Raw genomic sequence first — 23,850 nt, forward strand, 5'->3', positions numbered from 1 at the left:
AGCGTTTTCTTCTCCCACTCGAGGACGTCACCGCTTCTTTAGCTCCGCCCACACGATACGCCTCCAGGCGCTCGGTTTTTTCCGGAAAGACTCGGTACAGCCCATATTTCTTTTATAAATATAATAAATACTATAGACTTTTCGGAGATTTGAAGGATGCAATACTACTCTATAGGTCCTCAAGATTGACATGAGATTGACTGAAACTGAGTGCCATCCCCCCGTTTAAACTATACTGAAAGTACATTACATTGATTCAATCTCTTTCAAATTATGGTAATTATGGTGTGAACACAGCATAAGCTTTTTGGGGTTTTTTTGGTTTAATTTTTTGTGAATGTTCTCTTACCTGTAAAAAGCCAGAATGCTCTTGCTTATGTGAACAACAGCATATTTGTGTATTTACCGGTAGTTTTTCGAGTAATTTCCCGGGATTGCTGTTTGAAAGGGGCTAATGTCTGATTTCACATAGAAATACCAGTTTTCCTTGCACAAAATCTGTAAATACTCAAACAGACACAGGTAGAGTGAAAGACCCGATCGGGTAAGGTACAAGTTACTTCAAAACAAATCAGACAGTTCTAATTTGATTTTTGGATGCTGTGGACATGTTTAGCTAAAACACTGCGACTCAATTGTAGCGTTTTTTGTCGACTCTGCAGTTTAAAAGACAAAGTTGACAATTCTAGCAATACTTTCACTATTTTAATAATTTCTTTCTTTTCATTGTATTTATTGATCACTCCAGTTTATGTAATTTAACTATTTGTGGCTTGTGTTTTGAATATATGTTATCTCGGCCACATTTGTTCTGCACCTTAAAACTTGATTCTGACTTATTTCATTTATTTTTAGAAAGGTATATTCTGTTCTAATTGAATTCTGTTTTTGATAGTTTTTCAGTGCATCAATGTTGCATTGTACTTAGAGCGTGCTCACACTGACAATTTAGCAGATTTCATCAAATTTGCAGACATGTGAAATGTAAAATATACATAAAAATACATTTAGACCACGCAACTTAGTGATTGGTATGTGGCTATAAAGATAATTTCAACCAGCATAACAAAACAAAAACAAAAACATTTCTGCAATAAATTGCCTAACCTGCCTTTTGTCACGCCCTCACAGCCATCAGACACTGCCACGCCCACTCGTTCCCCATCACCCTATATCAGGGCTATTCAAATCTTACCCTGGAGGGCTAATGCGGTGCAGAGTTTAGCTCCAACCCTAATCAAACACACCTGAACATGCCAATCAATGTCTTCAGGATCATTAGAAAATCACAGGTGAGCGTGTTTGATCAGGGTTGGAGCAAAACTCTGCACCGCATTGGCCCTCCAGGGTAAGATTAGAATAGCCCTGCCCTATATCAACCTGGCTCACCTTCACAATTGCTGTCTGGTCTTGCACCGATCCTACCTCGACTAACTGTCCCTCATCGAAGCCCTCACCTGTAACCATCTTCGTCTTCACCATCATCATCGGCTTCACCTTCATCGTCCTTCGTCTGAGTGTCACCACCCATCTAAGTATCACCTGTGTCCGTTACCTCTGATAATAAACTTTGCACTTGTACTAATCCATCTGTGTCCTCATCTGTGTCTGACACCTTTAAGCCACTGATTCAGGATCTGGTGCTGCTATAGTTAAAAAGCATAAAATATATTAGATAAAATGCATAAGATAGACATAATTTAAAAAATGTCACTTGGGTCACATCAGAGAGGTTATTGGAGTAGGTAATGATTTACATTGCATTTAAACAATACAGTGGTGCCAAAAAAAAAAAAAAAATCAGCCACATTGTGGTCAGCCACATTTGTGCAAGCTCTCGCACTTAAAAAGATGAGAGAGGCCTGTAATTTTCGTCATAGGTACAGTTCGACTATGAGAGAGATAGAGAGAGATAATTTATTTGCAAATAATGGTAGAAAATAAGTATTTGGTCCCTACCCGCCCTGGCCACCCAAGGCTCCCGACCCTCCATGACCACCCGATGTTCCGGACCTGCCATGGCTGCCTGAACACTGGCAACACCCCCACCCCTCCCCCTCCCTGTTGGTCTGAGGATGCGCATGATTGAAGTGAATTTACAGCATAACTTTGGGTAATTATAGTGTAACTAAAGTAAGTACGTGTAGGTATATGGGGACAATATGTTATATTGGGGGAATAAAGGGCCATCCGAGATGTATACAACTTTATTTCTTCAGATGAACTCAGAAAAATGAATAATCTCTGCTAATGAAAACTCATTTGGGTTTCTAAGATTTAAGGCATCAAACAGGACATACAGCAATAACTACAGTAATCCATCCGATGCCAATGGATGAATCAATGTCTTCTGAAGTTAAAGGTCCGGTTCTTTGCGATTCCATCTTTCAAACTTTAGCTAGTGTGAAATATTGCGGTTAGAGCATAAATAAAACCTGTAAAAAAAATGTTTAAAGCTTTTAAAGCTTAAAGTTAAATGCCAAGCGAGATATTTTATTTAACAGAAGTTCCCTTTCAAAGCCTACAGCGAACGGCCGGTTTGGACTACACCCCTGCACTTCCTTCAGGAATGACGTCACTAGAACCGTTTGTTGACTAACCCTCCGCCCACAAGAACACGCAAAATAGGGGGCGAGGTTTTGTTGCTCTCCCACGTGGAGAAGAGCGCGCATTCAACGCTTGCATCTCCCCGTTATGGTAAGAGGCGGGACCTTTCCGGGCAAAGTGCGCTAAGCTGCTGTCCAATCACAACACGGGAAGCGCTGGCCCAATCAGAACTCATTACGTGTTTCTGAAGGAGGGACTTCATAGAACAAGGAAATCATCAGGCCGTTTTTAGGACAGAGGAAACAGCGGTGTACAGATAAGTAAATTGTATGAAAAATACTGTTTTTTTACACGCGAAACATGAACTCATGTTATATTGCACACTGTAAACATAATCAAAGCTTCGAAAACACACGAAGAACGGGACATTTAAACGATACGTTTTGGTAAGAAAAGTAATTAAAACTGTAGAATATATCGCTTCCGACCAGCAGTCATCGTGTGCATGCGAGAGTTCATTTCACGCTTGACGTGACTTGAAGTGTGACGTGTGCGCGCGCCGAAAAACTCAGGTCATGCGGATGTCGGAAACGGTCAGTTTTATTTATTTTTTTATGCTCACAACAGTATGCAAACAATAACATAATGTATTATAATAGCAATTAGAAACAAACAAGACTAAAAGACAAGAGACGCCAGTTCTCGCATGTGTTTCAGATGAAACGTGCATGAGAACTCATGAAAGCTTTAAGCGTCTCATGCACGCGCTGGTAACAGGTGATCATATACAAAAAGATTACTAAATTATGACAGCATTTCTTGGTGTACTACTTTTTCTTTTAATAAATAATAATACAACATTTAAAAAGACATGGGATTCCTCTTAAGATCCATCAATGAAAATAGCAAAAAAGAAGAAGAGGAACAAGAAAAGAAAAGAAAAGAAAGAGTAAGGGACAAAACGTGCCTCTCACTGTCAGGACGTTATCATTTGAAATGAAAAGTTTTTTTTTTTTTTAATTATAAGAAGTGTCATAGATCTGTTTTGAATTAAGATGTTTTTCAAATAAATATTTTAGAGTGATATCAGATTGTATTTGTGTTTTTATTGTACTTAACCCTGTAACTACATGAAACAAGATGGAACAAGAGCAACTTTAATTTACAGCCCACAGATTCGTACTTACCCTGTAATGACACAGATCATTTAGAAAATTCCAATCGAATATGATTTCTGACCTGTAAGGTTGCCAGAATAATAATCATACACTGTTTGTTAATAGGCCAACATTGTCTCTATATTATAAATTAGGGATGCACCGAATCCAGATTTTTGAGGTTTGGCCGAATACCGAATCCACTGGTTAAGATTCTGCCGAATCCGAAACCGAATACCGAATCCAACTCCAAACCTCAGTCCATTATCACAGTAAACACATTAATGACATAAACAACGTCCACAGCAGTGTATTTTTAATTTAATTTAAAAAAAATTTTTTGCTGTCTGTAGATTCCTTCATGCACAACTCTTATTCTCTCGGCTGGGAAGTTCGGTTCTTTTCTGCGAAACGGTTCTTTCGGACAGTTCGTTCCAATGAATCGGTTAAAAAAACGGATCCCTGCTTCTTTTCCGTCCTTATGTAATGACGTAATTTCTATCATCCCGGCGGATGAAAATACATTCAAACACATTCATATAAAGTATTTGTAATCAAAACTTAGTATAGTAATAATTATTATTGTCATCATCATCATCTTGGATACATTTTTTAATTCATGTTTTGCAAAAGCACTCAATACTGCCACTGTCGTGCAAATACTAATGTTTTACACAGATTAAGTAAACTTACATTGACATAACATAAACTTACACAAATCCTTGGTTCACCCGTGCTCATATATTATCAGCATACATTTTTCGAGAGAAACAGCATCAGCTGTCCCACTCCGAGAGAAACAGTTCGGTTCAAGACGACACTATCACGCATGCAGTATCTCAGCTCACCGGTTCTCACAGCAAAACATGTCTCAGTTCAGTGAACTGTTGCAGTTACAACATATTCTTCAAGATATTAGTTTATTTCTAGTCTGAAGGACTGTCACTCATGTCAGAAAGGGAGTAATTATAGTAACTTGTGGGATCAGCGCTGATTTGAGACGTGAACCGTTTAGAACGATTCAGTCCGATTTGGTGAACTGGTTCGACCGGATCACTAAAAAGATCCGGTTAAAAAGAACGATTCGTTCGCGAACCGGACATCCAGCTGCTATTGTTTAGGTTTCTTGCCACCATGAGACAAATCGGCATTGCAAATTAAACATATAGCTCGACTTGAATTGCCTTCTTGTGACTGAAAGTACTGCCAAACAACACATTTTCTGTTTACAAGTTCCATTTTCACTCTCTCACAGCCTACTGCATTCGAACGGTCCACCTAGTAAACACGTTACCATAATCAACCGCGGCATCATGTTCGACCATATTGCGTAGTGCAAGCGGGTTCGGTGGAAAAAAATTCTAAGGTTCGGCAGAAACCGAACCCAGTCAAAAAGCCCAATATTCGGCCGAATCCGAACCCGAGTCGTGGATTCGGTGCATCCCTATTATAAATTAATATTTGTTGATAACATCACTGTTTTCTCCTGAACGACTGTACAGCCAAATCAAATTATGTCGCAATATTGTCCTGTTTAACACTGTGAAGCTGCTTTAAAACAATTGTCATTGTAAAAGCGCTATATAAATAAAGTTGATTGATTGATTGATAATTACCCCTTAATTAAAAAATACTTACAGTATAAATAATGTCTTAATTTTCCTGATAGTTACCCCTTTATTCCCCAATATTTAGACACTATTTCCACTTTCTTTGTCTGTTTTTGCTTGAATTATTCAGTGTTTTTGAAAGAACTGGTTGAATGAATGATTCATTGAATCACTCAGCAAGACAATTTGCCTTTTCATTCCAGAATGATTTCTGAATGAATCAGTTGAATGAATGATTCAATGACTTAGGGCCCATTTACAATAACGATGACTCTAAAGATAAAGCTTTAAATGCTCATGTTCATAAATGAGGATGGATTCTGATTTTCTGCCATTTTTTTTAATCGTTCCTCAGGAAAAAAAAATATCTGAAAGCGAGTCCAACAATATCGTTTTTTCTGTGCCATTATCATCATAGCGTGGCGTGAACTCTACTATTTTTTTGATATTTATAATTAATTTTTAGAACTATATCTTTTAGATATGTTTTCATTTGATTTCATCTGTACAACTACAGACTCACTGAATAATCCCCAACACTAATGCACAAACTGATAGTATGCTTTGCTGTTGCCTTAAAAACAATTGTGTCCAGAAACTATTAAAGAGGGCAGATTGGATATTTCCAGTGGGGTGGGGTGAAACTTCCACTGAGATGAATGGGAATGCTAATGAAAGCTCTCTCCAGGTATTATAGACATCCATGGTTTGTTCCAAAATGATTTATGTTGGCATTTGTTATTTTGGTTATCTAAGGGCACAGAAAAAGAAAAGACTTCCCTTTGTAAAAATATGTGCAAAGCCTCACAGACCAAAATAAAAATAAAAAAATCAATGTGAATGAGAGATGAGAGCTTTGTGGTATATTATACTTAATTCTAGAGTAACAGACTATTCTGAGACAAGCGTTCATGAATGCTAGTTTAAAAGAAAGAATCCATTTTGAACAGTTTATTATTTGATCAATCATTGAAATAAAATCCACTAGCATGTTGTTTTGGCTTTTTTTTTTTTTTTTATTTGTGTCTATTATGTTATCCTTTGATATGCATAGGAATATGAATCATTTTGGGACCACTGCTTGATCTCTCGCAGAAAACACAAAGGCTAGTGTTTTTTTCTTCTTTTTTCTAGCCTTTTGTAAAAGAAAAGAAAGAAAAGAGAAAAAATGTATATATACATATTTTTTACTGCTTTGAATATGAATACATTAATTCCTGTATGTGAATATTTATTTAAGCAACACATAAAAACACCTAATGGCCAAAGAATTTTAGTTGGCACTCTCTTACAGAAATGTTTAAAAGAATGCATTTGGGTAAATATTTTTTGACAATAACCAAAGTCAGAAACACTTTCACTTGCTTAGGTTTTAAGTAAAATCCCTAAGTATCCCATACGTTCTGTTAGTGTGGGGCTTGACTGCCTCCTATTTATTGTTAGTGTTCCCTTTGGTAATTAACTAGCACGCATGGCTAAGGTTAAACCATTAGCCCTAATAAGGCCCAAAATTACTTTCTATGTTTCAGGCTCTACTGCCAGTATTACTGTCTGATGTCATTAAGGGAATTAATTGGATGGCCCTGGGGTGTAAGAGCACATTTATCAAAGGATCCTTAACAGAGAGAACACTTTTTGGGTGTCACAACAGGACTACCAAAATGCATCCCTCAAACCCCTCCAAAGTTTTTGTTTACACAGTTCAATGCATGCTGAGATTTGATTCCAAATGTCTGAGACCTCTTTACATTTACATTTCTGAATTTCATTATAGCTAATGGTTCACAGCACACGTTTGGGTACTGCCTCCCAGAGGTACAATTATATCTGACAAGAGACCTTTATCAGGCTAACACAAAATAAAAATTAGCACAGTTCCTCTGCTCAGGACTAAATGCTGGCATAAAGCACAGTAGATAAGGATAATGTCAACATTCTGGACAAATATTTGTTTATTTGTTTCATGCAGTTATGCATCATCTGGTGAAGTCGACAAACGTGTAAACAGTCTCAGAGCTGGCCAATTTCCACCTATAATAATGGGCTGTGAAACAACAGAAGGAAAAACAGCATGAAGGAAAACAGAGGAGAGAGGTGAATTCAAATATAGTCAACCTTGACAGAAAAATAAATGTTACCTGTGCCACAGAGATATGAAATAACTAGCCAGAAAAACTGAGGACTGTTCAGGGGGATTAAACATGAAGTGCATTTGAGATTGTATAATGCGGCGTCATGTATGTCTGTATTTTTAAGCCTAATTCCAAGAGAACACAGATTAAACTATGATTGTTCTTTTCTTTCTAGGATTATCTTTTCACATACTTCAAATAATCCTCATACTTCATTATCAGGTCTATTTCTTTGTCAGTGGCTTGTAACATTTTTACATAAAATTGAATCTAATTGAATAAACCAGATATCAAAGAAAGGATTTATCCCTTTTAAAGGGATAATTCAACAAAAACGTCTTCATATTTAATAGATTCAATAGTATTGTCCTCGAGCTGAGAATGGAATGCATTGATATGCATGCATTGCTAAACAACTAAGCTATTCAAGAGATATCTTTGAAACATTAGATATGGTAGGGGAGACCGGGTTGTAACACTGGGAGAGTTGTAACACTACCAATTCCATGAATGATGGGTAAGATAGGAGTCATATGACAGTTTCAGTTTCCTCTGTCTTCCTTTATGATCCCACATGGAGGTTTTCCAGTCTTTGTATCTCTCCTGAAGCTACAGCAGAAAATCGAAGTAAAAAAAAAAAAAAAAAAAATTCATAGCAAGATAATATTTTGTTTAGCATTTCTACCATTGTAGCTAATGTTCTATCAGGTCAGAGTTATATCAGGTTGACGTGTCGTTTTTCTAGTAAAGAATGGTGTATCAACCTTTTGCTAATTTTCAAAGCACCATGCTAATACAGCTAACTAAACAGTGAGTGACACTGCTGAGGTAGGTTGTAACACGTTATGAAACGGCCATCCACATACATACAACTAAGGACATTTTTGTGATTTTGATAATATATTAATTTACTCTCTCTCTCTCTCTCTCTCTCTCTCTCTCTCTCTCTCTCTCTCTCTCTCTCTCTCTCTCTCTCTCTCTCTCTCACACACACTCACACACACACTCACACACACACACATATGAATATGCATGTACATACATGCACAAACACACACAATATGCACATACACTCCTCATATTCACACATATTTTATTGTTGTTGTCATTCTTTAGAAGGTGTCATGAACTGGCTTTTTAATTTTTTTTTAAACTGTTGTCTGAGGTCAACTAATGATGTTCGTGTGGTTTTTACATTCAAAAAGTAATAGGCTATTTTCTACACTGGTTTTGATGCTCTCTCCAAAACGCTGGGTTTTGATGGCCGTGCAGCACTGGAGACTTGGAAGTAAACGCCCACGGTTAGGATTGGATAAGATTTGCATATTTAATGAGCTTAAGCTCCCCTGTCAGATCATGAGGGAGAGGAGAGATTGAGGGAGAAGCGACAACCGGAATGATTATCTCGATCATAGTGCTCGTAAACGTCTTTATCAAACAAACACAATGATTTATTTGTCATCGACCTGCGATTGATTGGACTATTATTTTTATATTACACATAGCTCACAAGATCAGACGATATAAGTGTGAATCGGGCGCATACACATGCGCGCGCACCGCCCTTCAGATATCAACTCGAGAGAGAAAATAGCAGAACAAGAACGGAATATAATAAGATTCATCGGCCTGCCGAGCTTTGCTAGCCCATACGTGAGTCCAGCGTGCTAAATGTATGCTCTGTTAGACACGTACACATAAGCAAAACGATCTATAACAATGCAATACTATTATATATAAAAAACACATTTTACTCAAATAAGTGGGTTGCACCATTCCTGTCGGATCCAAATCCAGCATTGGCCGGAGATTTGTTTACAAAAGATTCCGCAGTGAACTGAAGAGAACACCACTGCCTTCCCCACATGAGCTGGAACTTCATTAAAAATAAAGTTCAACCACACATTCCTAATATTAGGATCCGAAGAAAGCTTATGCAGCGACTGTGTTCTTCCACAACCAGGAATAGCGCAACATCTTGCTATCTTCCTCTGCATGTTTGTTGTTGGCTAGCACAAGCCCTCCATGAGTCGGTGGGCGGGGCTACTGGATTAGACGTGCTGTATAGGCGGTGTTCGTCGTGCAGTGACGTAAATATGAAGCGCAGGACCGTTTGCTCAGCCTGGTGTCTATAAAAGCTTTTCTTTTACTAACAAGGACGTTTTCAGCTCTGAAACATAGAGGATATTCTTATATTACCATGACCTTTTATATATCAAAAGCTCAAGGTAAAGTTGATATCTCAATTCATCAACCCTTTAAAATAAAACAGTTTTTGTAGCATATCACTTAGTTTGTGCGCATTTGTCTACCTGTTACAACTTATCCAAGTACAGTCTTGTTCAAAATAATAGCAGTACAATGTGACTAACCAGAATAATCAAGGTTTTTAGTATATTTTTTATTGCTACGTGGCAAACAAGTTACCAGTAGGTTCAGTAGATTCTCAGAAAACAAACAAGACCCAGCATTCATGATATGCACGCTCTTAAGGCTGTGCAATTGGGCAATTAATTGAAAGGGGTGTGTTCAAAAAAATAGCAGTGTCTACCTTTGACTGTACAAACTCAAAACTATTTTGTACAAACATTTTTTTTTTCTGGGATTTAGCAATCCTGTGAATCACTAAACTAATATTTAGTTGTATGACCACAGTTTTTTTAAACTGCTTGACATCTGTGTGGCATGGAGTCAACCAACTTGTGGCACCTCTCAGCTGTTATTCCACTCCATGATTCTTTAACAACATTCCACAATTCATTCACATTTCTTGGTTTTGCTTCAGAAACAGCATTTTTGATATCACCCCACAAGTTCTCAATTGGATTAAGGTCTGGAGATTGGGCTGGCCACTCCATAACATTAATTTTGTTGGTTTGGAACCAAGACTTTGCCCGTTTACTAGTGTGTTTTGGGTCATTGTCTTGTTGAAACAACCGTTTCAAGGGCATGTCCTCTTCAGCATAGGGCAACATGACCTCTTCAAGTATTTTAACATATGCAAACTGATCCATGATCCCTGGTATGCGATTGTAACACGGCAACAGTTGTCAGCACAACACTAAGTGTTACAATACTCAGACTATGCTTAAGAATAGGGCTAGGTTCGACTCTCAGGAGGATAAAAATGAATTTTAGGCCAAAAGGTGTGAAACAGCTAGCAGCCAGCACATTTATTGCACAGAAGACACAAAAAAACAACAAGTGCCAGTGACCAGAATAATACTTTTAGTTGTATAGTCCCAGTACAATAATCAGAAATGGGAAAATTCCATTATTCAGTCTGGGTTGTGCGTAACTGGTCCAAGAAACAAATAAAACAAAATAGAAGAAATAAGAAGATTAAAAGAAAATGTCCGAAAATTCTCCTGGGTTCTTCTCAAAGTCAGTGTGTAGTGTAAAAATGTATCTATAAGGCCTTTTTTCCTACTACCCGGGTAGTGTGTGTATAAAGTAACAGCTTAGCTGAAATCAAATGAATCCCGCGATGGAAACGGGTCCGAGTTGAATGTCCGCAGGTCCTTCACCGAATCACAGGGTCTGGCTCGCCATAGATCGCATAACTCACACAGTTGTCACAGGATGGAATCGGGCAACAAAAAAAACAGTCTACACAGAACAACACAACTCGGTTAACATCTCTTAATGTTCACAGTGTCGTCAACAATAAACTCCTTATGAGTACATTTAAGTCGCAAAAGCATCACTCACATGCTTCACTCACACGTGCAGCTAAGCATATTACCATCAATACACGTGAGCATACAAAACACACCAATAAATGTGTGTCCAACACACTGTTTAACTATCTGCATTTCAAAAACTCACTTTCATGTGTAAATCGTTTTTTTTCTCCATATATATATACAAAAACCTATTCAAAATTAATTTGACATGAAATGACTCAATAAATCTCCATTTATAAAACAAAATTTCTTTCAATGAACATCATCTTTTAACTCTGACTGTTTTTTTCATCTATCATGACATATACAACTTTCTGAACATTAATCAGCGCATTCAGTAACATGTCCTTTAACACAGAAACTCACCAGAGTTCGCAGAAATAAAGTCTCTCAGTTAACATCAGTCGGAAATCCTTTTGAACCACAAACACACTGCAACGATTTATATGGAAAGTTCAAAGATCTCACATTAGAACGTAATATTTATGCAGTAATGATTTTATATTTATACATTTGAAAAACAGCGCTTGATCACCTCGTGCGTACCAGCAACGAACAGTCTTCTTCTATTAGTCTCTGTGTGTAAGCCAACCAACTCATATAGCGACCCCTTCAGGCAAACTATGGTACTACATAGAACTGTGTTAAATTCTAGGGGGTTACATCCTCCCCTCCTGAACCTGCATGCGTCTCTGCATGTAGAATATTTATAAGAGTTCAGATGTATCAGGCACTAGTACTCTAACTTGAGGGAAAGCATCAGCTTGAAAGGCTTGGGTGAAAGCTTGGTTTAGACCTTCTAAAAGGGAATGCATAACTAATGCCAAAGGATTTCCTAACGACTTATAATTTAGTCTATCAGGTTGTTCCCTATGTCGTGTAGAACGTCTGAGTTCTGGGATCTCTTGAGCAGGTATGTCTTTATTCCCTAGTTCATGCTCGACACTCACAGTTTCACTGTTATTGTGTTCATCTTCTCTTACTTCATTCTCTTTTTGCTCAGCAGGTTCAGCATTATTAAGAATCAACTCCTGATTGGACTCATCATTCCCATCAATGGACTTTTCCAAGGACTTCCCAGGTAAGTTATCCTCTGCCAAGACCTCTCCAGGTAAGCAGTTCTCTTCCAGAATTTTCCCAGGTAGCACCTTTGGTACAGTCCTTTCCTTTCTTCCTGGAGGTTCAAATGGCCTTGCATTAGGATTCAATGTACTCCCACTTGTATCCTCATTCATGACTTTGTCGTAAGGTACTTCTCGAATAATGGTTATGGTAGGACATGATGTGTCTTGTGTGGTTTGAGGGAAATAATAATCCACCTCAGCGTCAGGGTCCTGGACTGATTCTTCATTAGGATAATGAAACTCATTCTCCAACAATGTTTCTTTTGGGCAAGAGATTTCCTCTCTCTCCTCTTTGTCACTTTCATCAGTGGGATTGGTGGAAGTCAAGAATCCACAGGGCAAAAGCAAATCTCGATGAAGTGTTTTTTCTGGACCATTTGTCGTAAGAGGTTTTACTACAAAAACAGGAGACTCGTTTATCTGTTTGACCACTTGATAAATCGTGTTGCTCCATCGATCAGCAATCTTATGTTTACCTCTTATTCCCACGTTTTTGACAAGAACACGGTCCCCAACGTGCAAGGTAGACTCTCTCACCCTCAGATCGTACCTTTGTTTGTTACGAAGAGCTGTCTTCCTGCTGTGTTCAACGGCAATTTGGTAACTCTCTTGTAAACACTCTTGCAGCTTTTTGACATACTCCGTGTGAGTGACTTTCTTCCCTCCTTCTGGTTTGATACCAAAAGCCACGTCTATGGGAAGACTTGGCTGTCTTCCAAACATTAATTGATAAGGAGAGAATCCAGTTGTATCATTTTTGGTACAGTTGTAGGCATGTACCAGAGGTTGGACATGGTCACGCCATCTCACTTTCTCATCTTCTTGGAGAGTACCAAGCATTTGAAGAAGTGTGCGGTTAAATCTTTCTACGGGATTCCCGCGCGGGTGATAAGGAGTTGTTCGAGTCTTCTTTATCCCTAGCAGGAGACAAAGATCTTTAATCACCGCAGACTCAAAGTCACGACCTTGGTCGCTGTGTAACCGTTCTGGAATCCCGTAATGCACAAAGAAGCTATTCCACAGAGTTTTGGCAACCGTCTTTGCCCTCTGATCAGCTGTAGGGACTGCCACTGCGTGTTTAGTAAAATGGTCCGTGATAACTAGGATGTTCTTGGTACCTCTGCCATCTGGTTCTAGAGAGAGATAGTCCATACAGACTAATTCTAGAGGCCTGCTGGTTTCTATATTGACCAAAGGAAATGCTCTTTCGGCCTTAGCCTTCCTCCTGATGCACCTCTCGCAAGTATTGACTTTGCGTTCAACATCTAAGAGCATCCTCGGCCAGTAAAAGCGTGTGCGGACCAGATCTAAAGTCCGCTCCCCTCCCATGTGACCTACTGAGTCATGCAGGGCTTCCAGAGCAACCTCCCGGAACTTCTGAGGAAGAACAAGTTGATAGGACAAATTCCCTTGGTTCATACGCTTTCTGTATAGTACTCCATCTATGAACATAAATTGGTCCATCACTCTGAGCATCAGCTGAACTTCTCGGGTCTCATGACATCTGACACGGTATGAGAGTCGCTTACCAGTATTCAGGAGTTCAATCACTCTACTTATTGTGGGATCCCTGGACTGTTCTGCAATCCACTCTTGCGGTGACATTCTGGGGAGAGTGCTTGACCCAGGAATTAAATCTGCCTGCAAGAACTCTGCTGGAATGGCATCAGCATTCATGGCCAAACATTCCAAAGCAGCAGGTGAATAAAATTCGTCTCCTCCTGCCTCAAGCTCACACAATTGATGCTTCTGGCAAATGGCTTTTACTGCTTCATTATTAAACGAGGTTACATTTCCTTCTTTCATGAACTGGGAAATAAATTGATGGATACGGTCATCCTCCATTTTAGAACTGAAATCCACGTCTGGTTGGGCGTGCGGCCGCCGGGACAGACCATCGGCGTCTTGATTTTTCTTCCCGGCCCGGTACTGAAGGCTGAAATTGAAATTTGATAAGGATGCTAGCCAACGGTGTCCAGCAGCGTCAAGCTTTGCGGATGTTAAAATATACGTCAGCGGGTTATTGTCTGTCATGACGACGAACTCTGCTCCATACAGATAGTCATAGAATTTATCTGTTATCGCCCACTTCAATGCTAAAAATTCCAGCTTGTGTGTGGGATAACGTTTCTCACAATTTGATAACCCTCTGCTGGCAAATGCAATAACCCTGAGATGGCCGTCTTGCTCTTGGTATAAGGCAGCACCCAGGCCATGCAGGCTGGCATCTGTGTGGAGGATATACTGCAACTTTGGGTTTGCAAAACCCAACACTGGGGCTGTGGTGAGTTTTTCAATTAATGCCTGAAAGGAAACATCACACTCGGGTGTCCATCTACTGCCAAAAGGCTTCCTAAAGTCAGCATTGGATAGAAGTTTAAACCCCTTTTTCTTCCGGGGTGGACAGTAACCAGCGGTAAGGGCATTTAAGGGCTTTGCGATCTTCGAGTAGTCCCTGACAAACCTCCGATAATACCCAGTGAATCCTAGGAAGGATTTTAGCTCACTGATGTTGGTGGGTTTCGGCCAGGTGGTAAGTGCCGAGATTTTATCGGGGTCAGTCTCCACACCATTCTCTAAAACGATGTGTCCAAGGTACTTTACGGACTTCATGAAGAACCGACATTTGTCTGGGGACAACTTTAGGCCAAACTCTTTCAATTTGTTTAAGACCTTCATGAGGCGTTCCTCGTGTTCCTCTAGACTACTTGAAAAGACGATTAAGTCATCAAGGAAAACAAGTACTTCTTTTAGATGCAGGCTGCCCACACATTTCTCCATAACACGCTGGAAGGTGCTAGGTGCATTCGTCACCCCCTGTGGCATCCTGTTAAACTCCCAGAATCCCATCGGTGTCACAAACGCTGTTTTGTATTTGTCCTCCTCTTCAACCTCAACTTGATAGTACCCCGATTTCAAGTCCATAACAGAAAACCATTTAGATCCTGTTAAGGCGGAGAACGTCTCTTCAATGTTGGGCAGTGCATAGGCGTCCTTTATTGTTTGATTGTTCAACTTCCTGTAATCTATGCAGAGTCGAATGGAACCATTCTTCTTTTTTACAAAAACTATGGGTGAAGCGAATGGACTTTCGGACTCCCGAATGATCTTTGCATCCTTGAGTTCCTGAAGGTGAAGTCTAACAGCCTCATAATCAGAAGGGTGGATAGGCCTTACCCTTTGTTTAAAAGGGGTTGGGTCAGAGAGGCGAATTCTGTGCTTAACTGCCGTGGTATGTCCGTAATCGAGATCATTCATAGCAAAAACTTCAGGAATGGAATTTAGTTTTTTTGCAATTCTGTCTCTCCATTCTTCAGAGAGAGGTGAGCCGGTGAAATCAAAAGTGATCTTGTTATCATGACAGGTAGAACACATGGTGTTGCAGTGAACTACGGCGGAGGGAGGAAGCATTTGGGGCTCATTCTCCTCAATAGAGGTATCCTTTAACAAAGACAGAGCAGATGGAACGTAAAGCTCAGCTAAGCAACATTTCTTTGGAAGGGTGATTTCATGAGCGGTTCCATTCTGAAGAAGGATAGGAACTTTGAATGATGTTCTTCTGGGGCTTGTGAGGACATAACTACAAAGAAGCAAACCACCAGGAAGACTGGAGTGAGCGCATGGCTCCACCACAAGGGGAGAATTTCCAGCTGTAGACACACCTCTTACATATCCATCCAGGACTATCTTCTGACCAGCAGGTATTCTGACATTCTTTTTCCCTTTCAACTTGACCTGGCCCACTTTGCCATTTTGTTGCTCAATGGTGTATCTGCGCAACAGGTTCTGGACTAGAGGTGAGTGTGGACATCGACTGTTGAGAAAAACACGACCATTACTGTTTGTGACACAAGACTTGAACAAATTATCTAGGGTGTTAGTGCCAATAAGTACTGGGATTTCAAGATTGAACTTGAAGTCGGGAATGACCAGTGCTAGAGTGGTGACCGCTTCAGCTTTTCCAGTGATATATTCAGGGAAACGCATGCTCACTTCAATATAGCCCAAATAGGGCACAGTCTGACCTCCAGCTCCTTCGACTTCAATGAGATTGTCCAGGGAGAGAATTGGATGGGATGACAAGTGAGCATCATAGAATGACTTGGACACAGTTGTCACCTGTGACCCTGAATCGAGAAGGGAGATGCAGGGGTTCCCTTCAATGACAATTTCAGCAGTGCATCTGGGACCTATAATACTAGGACTTAGATCATTGTCATTTGATGAAACACTGGAATGGGCTTGACTCTTGATTCTTTCTTCAGTTAATCCATTGGGACAATTCTTTTTGCAAAGGGCCCCAGTATGTCCCATTACTGAAACCCGACTCGGTTTAACGGCATTCCGTTTCTCTTTGTCCAGTCATCCTGTTTGGCTTTAAGCTCTTTGTACTTCTGGTCTACTAGGGCTTTGTTAATGGAGCCTTCACATAGTCTGGCTACATGGCCATCTTCTCCACATCTAAAGCAGAACCATGGCTTTGGAGGTTTACTTGTTACTTGCTGGACATTTATCTCTCCTTTAGCTGGCATGACTTTTGGGCTTTCTGCTAACTTAGGCTCACGTCCTTCTTTCTTTTTAGACTTGGATGTCAACTGCATTTGCAGGTCGGCCACTTGCTTTCTCAATGCCTCAGTCTCAGACAGGCAAGCTTGCAACACACCAGGGTCGCCATAAGCAGAGACATCAGTAACAAACTGTGCATGACTCATAACCTTATGCTTTGAACCACCTATGTGTCGCTGCATCCTATCAAGTTTTGCAGCTCTTCTGTCTTCTTCAGTTCTGAGCAATAACAGCAACTCAGCAAAGTCAGGTGGTGTCTTTGTTTTAGACTCAAGCTGAAGAGTAAGTATCAGGGAATGATCCCAACACCCACGCTGGAATTGTTTCAGTAAGTGGCGATTTGCGGAGGACTGTTTTACTCCCTCCCGCCTGACAGCAGTGCTAAGGATGGTCTGCAGTCTCTGCAAGTAGTCAGAAGCCTTTTCACCAGTGTCCTGGTGAGTGTTTAAGAACCTGGCAAAGATTTCATCGCCATCCTCCACCAGCCCATAAGCGGAATCAAGAAGTTTCACATAATCACGTGGAGGGGCAGTGGAACCAAGTTGCTTGACCACATCTGAGGCCGGTGGTAAGAGACTTTCAAGTATCCTCCTCCGCTGAACATCTGGAGGGAGAGAATCTTGTAGCAACAGGTCAACATGGAGGCACCATGTGTCAAAATCGGCTTCACCTGGGGGTTTGGGAACTCTGCCAGAGAAGGAACGCAGCCATTTTGAATGCGCTTGTACTGCAGAAGCCTCATTTTTAATGACATGTTCAACGACTATGCGTTGCACCTCAGGTGGGTTTAATTCATCGGAAGTAAGTGAATTCAATGCAGACTTTGGAGTCTTTCTCCTCCCTACTGGGTCAGATTTTCTCTCTGAATTAGGCATGATAGCCTTCATATTTGATCTTTTAGACTGCAATTTCGTTTTGTGTCTTTGCAGGATGGATGTGCTCTGGTCAGAAGATGTCGCATCTGAACCACTCTCATCACTACTGGTCGCACTTGCATCTAGTGAAGGATGTTCAGCTTGGGCATGTGACTGCTTAAGTGGGGCTAACACTTTGACACTATCTACATGCCAGATAACTGTGGGGTCTCGCACATTTTTAATCTCCAGAGGGAAATCAGGCTCCATGAGTGCAACAGGAGTGTGTGTATCGAACTCTACTACTGCAGTAGACTGCCCTGACTGTACAGTACTGGGGGCCACTCTCACTACTTTCACCACAACTCCATATTTTTCAAAAGTTTCGGCAATTTCATCATCAGTGTCTGTATCGGTAATGCCTAAAACACACACGGTACATTCTGCTTTGACATTGTAGCATTTCTCAATATCTGAATAACTCATTTTTTTTTCAAAGCACTTTGCAAAATTTGTACAGGAAATGATTATAAAATAAAACTCTGTTCAATCAAATAACTTGTGCTCAGGCTGTAATTATCCTCCTGGCTGGCTCGCCACAAAAAGGGTCGATGTAACACGGCAACAGTTGTCAGCACAACACTAAGTGTTACAATACTCAGACTATGCTTAAGAATAGGGCTAGGTTCGACTCTCAGGAGGATAAAAATGAATTTTAGGCCAAAAGGTGTGAAACAGCTAGCAGCCAGCACATTTATTGCACAGAAGACACAAAAAAACAACAAGTGCCAGTGACCAGAATAATACTTTTAGTTGTATAGTCCCAGTACAATAATCAGAAATGGGAAAATTCCATTATTCAGTCTGGGTTGTGCGTAACTGGTCCAAGAAACAAATAAAACAAAATAGAAGAAATAAGAAGATTAAAAGAAAATGTCCGAAAGTTCTCCTGGGTTCTTCTCAAAGTCAGTTTGTTGTGTAAAAATGTATCTATAAGGCCTTTTTTCCTACTACCCGGGTAGTGTGTGTATAAAGTAACAGCTTAGCTGAAATCAAATGAATCCCTGATGGAAACGGGTCCGAGTTGAATGTCCGCAGGTCCTTCACCGAATCACAGGGTCTGGCTCGCCATAGATCGCATAACTCACACAGTTGTCACAGGATGGAATCGGGCAACAAAAAAAACAGTCTACACAGAACAACACAACTCGGTTAACATCTCTTAATGTTCACAGTGTCGTCAACAATAAACTCCTTATGAGTACATTTAAGTCGCAAAAGCATCACTCACATGCTTCACTCACACGTGCAGCTAAGCATATTACCATCAATACACGTGAGCATACAAAACACACCAATAAATGTGTGTCCAACACACTGTTTAACTATCTGCATTTCAAAAACTCACTTTCATGTGTAGATCGTTTTTTTTCTCCATATATATATACAAAAACCTATTCAAAATTAATTTGACATGAAATGACTCAATAAATCTCCATTTATAAAACAAAATTTCTTTCAATGAACATCATCTTTTAACTCTGACTGTTTTTTTCATCTATCATGACATATACAACTTTCTGAACATTAATCAGCGCATTCAGTAACATGTCCTTTAACACAGAAACTCACCAGAGTTCGCAGAAATAAAGTCTCTCAGTTAACATCAGTCGGAAATCCTTTTGAACCACAAACACACTGCAACGATTTATATGGAAAGTTCAAAGATCTCACATTAGAACGTAATATTTATGCAGTAATGATTTTATATTTATACATTTGAAAAACAGCGCTTGATCACCTCGTGCGTACCAGCAACGAACAGTCTTCTTCTATTAGTCTCTGTGTGTAAGCCAACCAACTCATATAGCGACCCCTTCAGGCAAACTATGGTACTACATAGAACTGTGTTAAATTCTAGGGGGTTACACGATAAATAGGCCCAACACCATAGTAGGAGAAACATGCCCATATCATGATGCTTGCACCTCCATGCTTCACTGTCTTCACTGTGTACTGTGGCTTGAATTCAGAGTTTGGGGGTCGTCTCACAAACTGCCTGTGGCCCTTGGACCCAAAAAGAACAATTTTACTCTCATCAGTCCACAAAATGTTCCTCCATTTCTCTTTAGGCCAGTTGATGTGTTCTTTGGCAAATTGTAACCTCTTCTGCACATGCCTTTTTTTTAACAGAGGGACTTTGCGGGGGATTCTTGAAAATAGATTAGCTTCACACAGACGTCTTCTAACTGTCACAGTACTTACAGGTAACTCCAGACTGTCTTTGATCATCCTGGAGGTGATCATTGGCTGAGCCTTTGCCATTCTGGTTATTCTTCTATCCATTTTGATGGTTGTCTTCCGTTTTCTTCCACGTCTCTCTGGTTTTGCTCTCCATTTTAAGGCATTGGAGATCATTTTAGCTGAACAGCCTATCAATTTTTGCACCTCTTTATAGGTTTTCCCCTCTCTAATCAACTTTTTAATCAAAGTACGCCGTTCTTCTGAACAATGTCTTGAACGACCCATTTTCCTCAGCTTTCAAATGCATGTTCAACAAGTGTTGGCTTCATCCTTAAATAGGGGCCACCTGATTCACACCTGTTTCTTCACAAAATTGATGACCTCAGTGATTGAATGCCACACTGCTATTTTTTTTGAACACACCCCTTTCAACTAATTCAACTAATTGCCCAATTGCACAGCCTTAAGAGCGTGCATATCATGAATGCTGGGTCTCATTTGTTTTCTGAGAATCTACTGAACCTACTGGTAACTTGTTTGCCACGTAGCAATAAAAAAATATACGAAAAACCTTGATTATTCTGGTTAGTCACATTGTACTGCTATTATTTTGAACAAGACTGTATGTGTTAAAACCTACCCCAGTAGTGGGGTAGGTTGTAACAAAGGACCAATTAGTATTTGACCAATTGGCCATCTCACAAAGTCTGTGATATAGGTGGAGAATTTTAAATTGTTGCCATTTGTGGGTACTTTACCTAAAAGTTTTTGACATGTAGCAAATAAAAGGGTAGTTTTAAGTGCTGAAGAAAAAAAGTGTTAAAACCATACCCAGTCTCCCATAATATAGTATAGTATAGTATAGTATATGTATTATAGATATTACCTCTAATGAGAAGAAGCTTATTAAGACAGTTGAAGTTGTCAGCCATGAATTGTATTGTTTTTGTCTTTCTTTAATTAAACCCTCTGAGTGCAGAACGCTGCGACATCACTCTTCCACAAACGCTCCCTCAGTCTACTAATGAGTCTTTTCATCATGATTTTGAGAGTCAGATTTAGCTGTGTTAGATACAGAGGAAACTGCTGATCAAGGACAAGATACAAGGTGTGAGGTGAAATGCACATTTTTGGAATACTGAATGTATTCAAAAATAATGAAACTTTAAACTTTTGTCACTTTGATGTCCACGGGTTTATGTTATATGTGTTATCTGTTTTATTTAAATATAACAATAACCTTTAGGTTATTTAAAAAATATGTTTTATTAAAAACTATAAAACTTAGGAGAAGGCTGTGAACTAGCCCATCCCATTCATTAAAAATTCTGAATTGCTGTCAATGTAGAAAGATTTTTTTTTTTTTTTTTTTTTTTTTTTTTTACATTTATAAGATGGTGTTGTTCCAGCATCTATCATTAGGGGTTAAAAGGGCCATCATAGCCAGCCAAACCCAGACCCTTGAGTATGACACTCTGAAACAAAGGATTAGTTATAATATACATTATATATTACAGTACATTATTGACTGCTTATAGGCAGTCAGCTATATTTGTGGAATTGCTCACAATACAGACTAATTTTATATTTAGTTTCTTTAAATACAATCTACTAACATTTAAATGAATCATTTACACTTATTGTGTACATATATGCATTTACATTGTACTTATATTTAAAAAAAGAACTGCATGCAATTACATCTATGATTACATTACTTAACATACCCTTAAAGTTTTAGTTCATCCCAAAATTGAAAATTATGTCATTAATTACTCAACCTCATGCCGTTCCAAATTCCTAAGAATTCATCGTAACATGTTCATCTTCGGAACACAAATTAATATATATTTTTGATGAAATCTGAGAGCTTTCTGTCCCTCTATTGACAGCTATGCAACTACCACTTCAAGCCCCAGAAAAGTAGTAAAGACATCATTAAAGTGTGATCAATCATGTGACCAGTGGTTTAACCTCAATTTTATGAATCAACATAAGTTCTTTTACAGCAAGTGATTTTACAGAATTTTCATTTTTGGGTGAACTATCACTTTAAACCTGCCCATTCCACATCAATAGCAGCAAAAGGTTTTTTTTTTTCCAATACACAATGGCCCTCATTTATCAAAAGTGCATACACCAAATTTCCAGCGTACACCTTGCGTACACCCAAACCCACGGTGACTTTGAGATTTATCAATATGGACGTTGGCGTACGGCACGCTCAAATCCTACGCCAGCTCAGGAGGTGGTGTACGCACGTTTGAGTTAGTGGGAAAATGCGCAGAAAAACTATTCCTAACACCACAAAACACACTGACAAAGATATGCTATATTATGACCCACTGTTAAAAACCACAACGACAACATTGTGTTTATTTTTGTGCAACATGAACGTCAATGTTTAATTTGTGTGACTTTACCAAAGCGTTTGATTTGTAGGCATATGTATTCCTCCAGTCGCGAGCCTGTGCGCTTTATCTGACGTTTCAGGCCCGCCTGGCCCGGCAGCTGCGCACGGACTGGGACTAAAATAATTCAGACTGACAAAATAATAAAAATGACCTTATTTTAAATAATAATAAAATCAATAAAAACGAAATTCTTCTTCTGAATAACAAGCGTTATTAAGAATAATAATCATAATAATAAGAAGAATCTTACAAATTGTCATGTAATTATTAATGTGAATGAATGGTAGTACTCCACATCACATCATCATCACTATTGTACACCCCAATACATGTGCCGTGATATGAAATTAAATGCAAATTGTTTCAAAACGTACTGTAAAATAATGCATTGTGATGGTAATTTATCATCCAAACAGCTATTTAAACTGCTGGAATGCACTTCTCAATCTCCACACTATTAAGAGTACTCGTAATTTGGGTCCATATTTTGTTTTTTTAGGTGCCTTTAATCCCACTCTTTAAACTCCCAAATAAAACAATTTCGGGTTTTTTTCCACTTCCCTGGTGATGGTCTCGATGGGCGCGTCTCAATCATCTCACTAGTTCAGTAGTCAGGGCACTGATCAGGGAGTCAGCCCATTGACTTATGTCCTAGTCAGTGCCCTGACTAGTGGAGTAGTGAGATGATTGAGCGCGCCCGATCTCCACGTCGGAGAAGTTTCGCTTCTTTGCCGTCTTCTGTTTGTCCATGGTGTAAAATGAGGGCGTGGGAGAGGCGGAGACTTGAATATATAGGGGCGTGTTATTCTAATGACGATCGTTTTCAGCCGTGGCATTTATCAAGGGCAGGTATTGCGTACACCTGGATTACAGAGGTACGCACAGCTTCATAAATCAGGCGGTGAGAGGAGTGTAAGCATAATCTTACGCCAACATATACACCAGTTTATACGCAAGATTGATAAATGAGGGCCAATGAGCACATTAAGTGCACTGTAAAAACGCCAGCCCTAAAAAGAAAGCAACATGAAAATCAAAGTTCAACACAAGTATCTTTTCCACAAATTAAAACCCTGAACAGAAAAAAGTTACACTTTTTTAAGGTCACATTGTTACTGTGTATTTATATATTTAGGTACTGAGTAATATTAATTAAATACATGTACTTACTATAGTGTTATGTTAGGATTAGGGTTTGGTTTAGGGTTAGTTTAAATTTACTGTTATTACCATGGTAAGTACATGTAACAAGGACACTAAAATAAAGTGCTACAGAAAAAAAAAAGGAAAAAAAAATAAAAACAGAACTACATTAAATTTCCAAAAGTTTTGGAACACCTCAATTGACATGCAAATTAACTTGAATGAAATCTCATTCTTAATCATTAGGGTGTAATATGGAGTTGGCACACCCTTTGCAGTTATACCATCTTAAAGGGTTACTTCAGCGATTAGCAAATGGCTTTGTATCAGTAGAAACCCTGGAGTATATTCAAATAATTGTGCTTTCCCCCCT

This window comes from Pseudorasbora parva, chromosome 3 (genome assembly GCF_024679245.1).
Source record: "Pseudorasbora parva isolate DD20220531a chromosome 3, ASM2467924v1, whole genome shotgun sequence".
Classification (NCBI taxonomy): domain Eukaryota; kingdom Metazoa; phylum Chordata; class Actinopteri; order Cypriniformes; family Gobionidae; genus Pseudorasbora; species Pseudorasbora parva.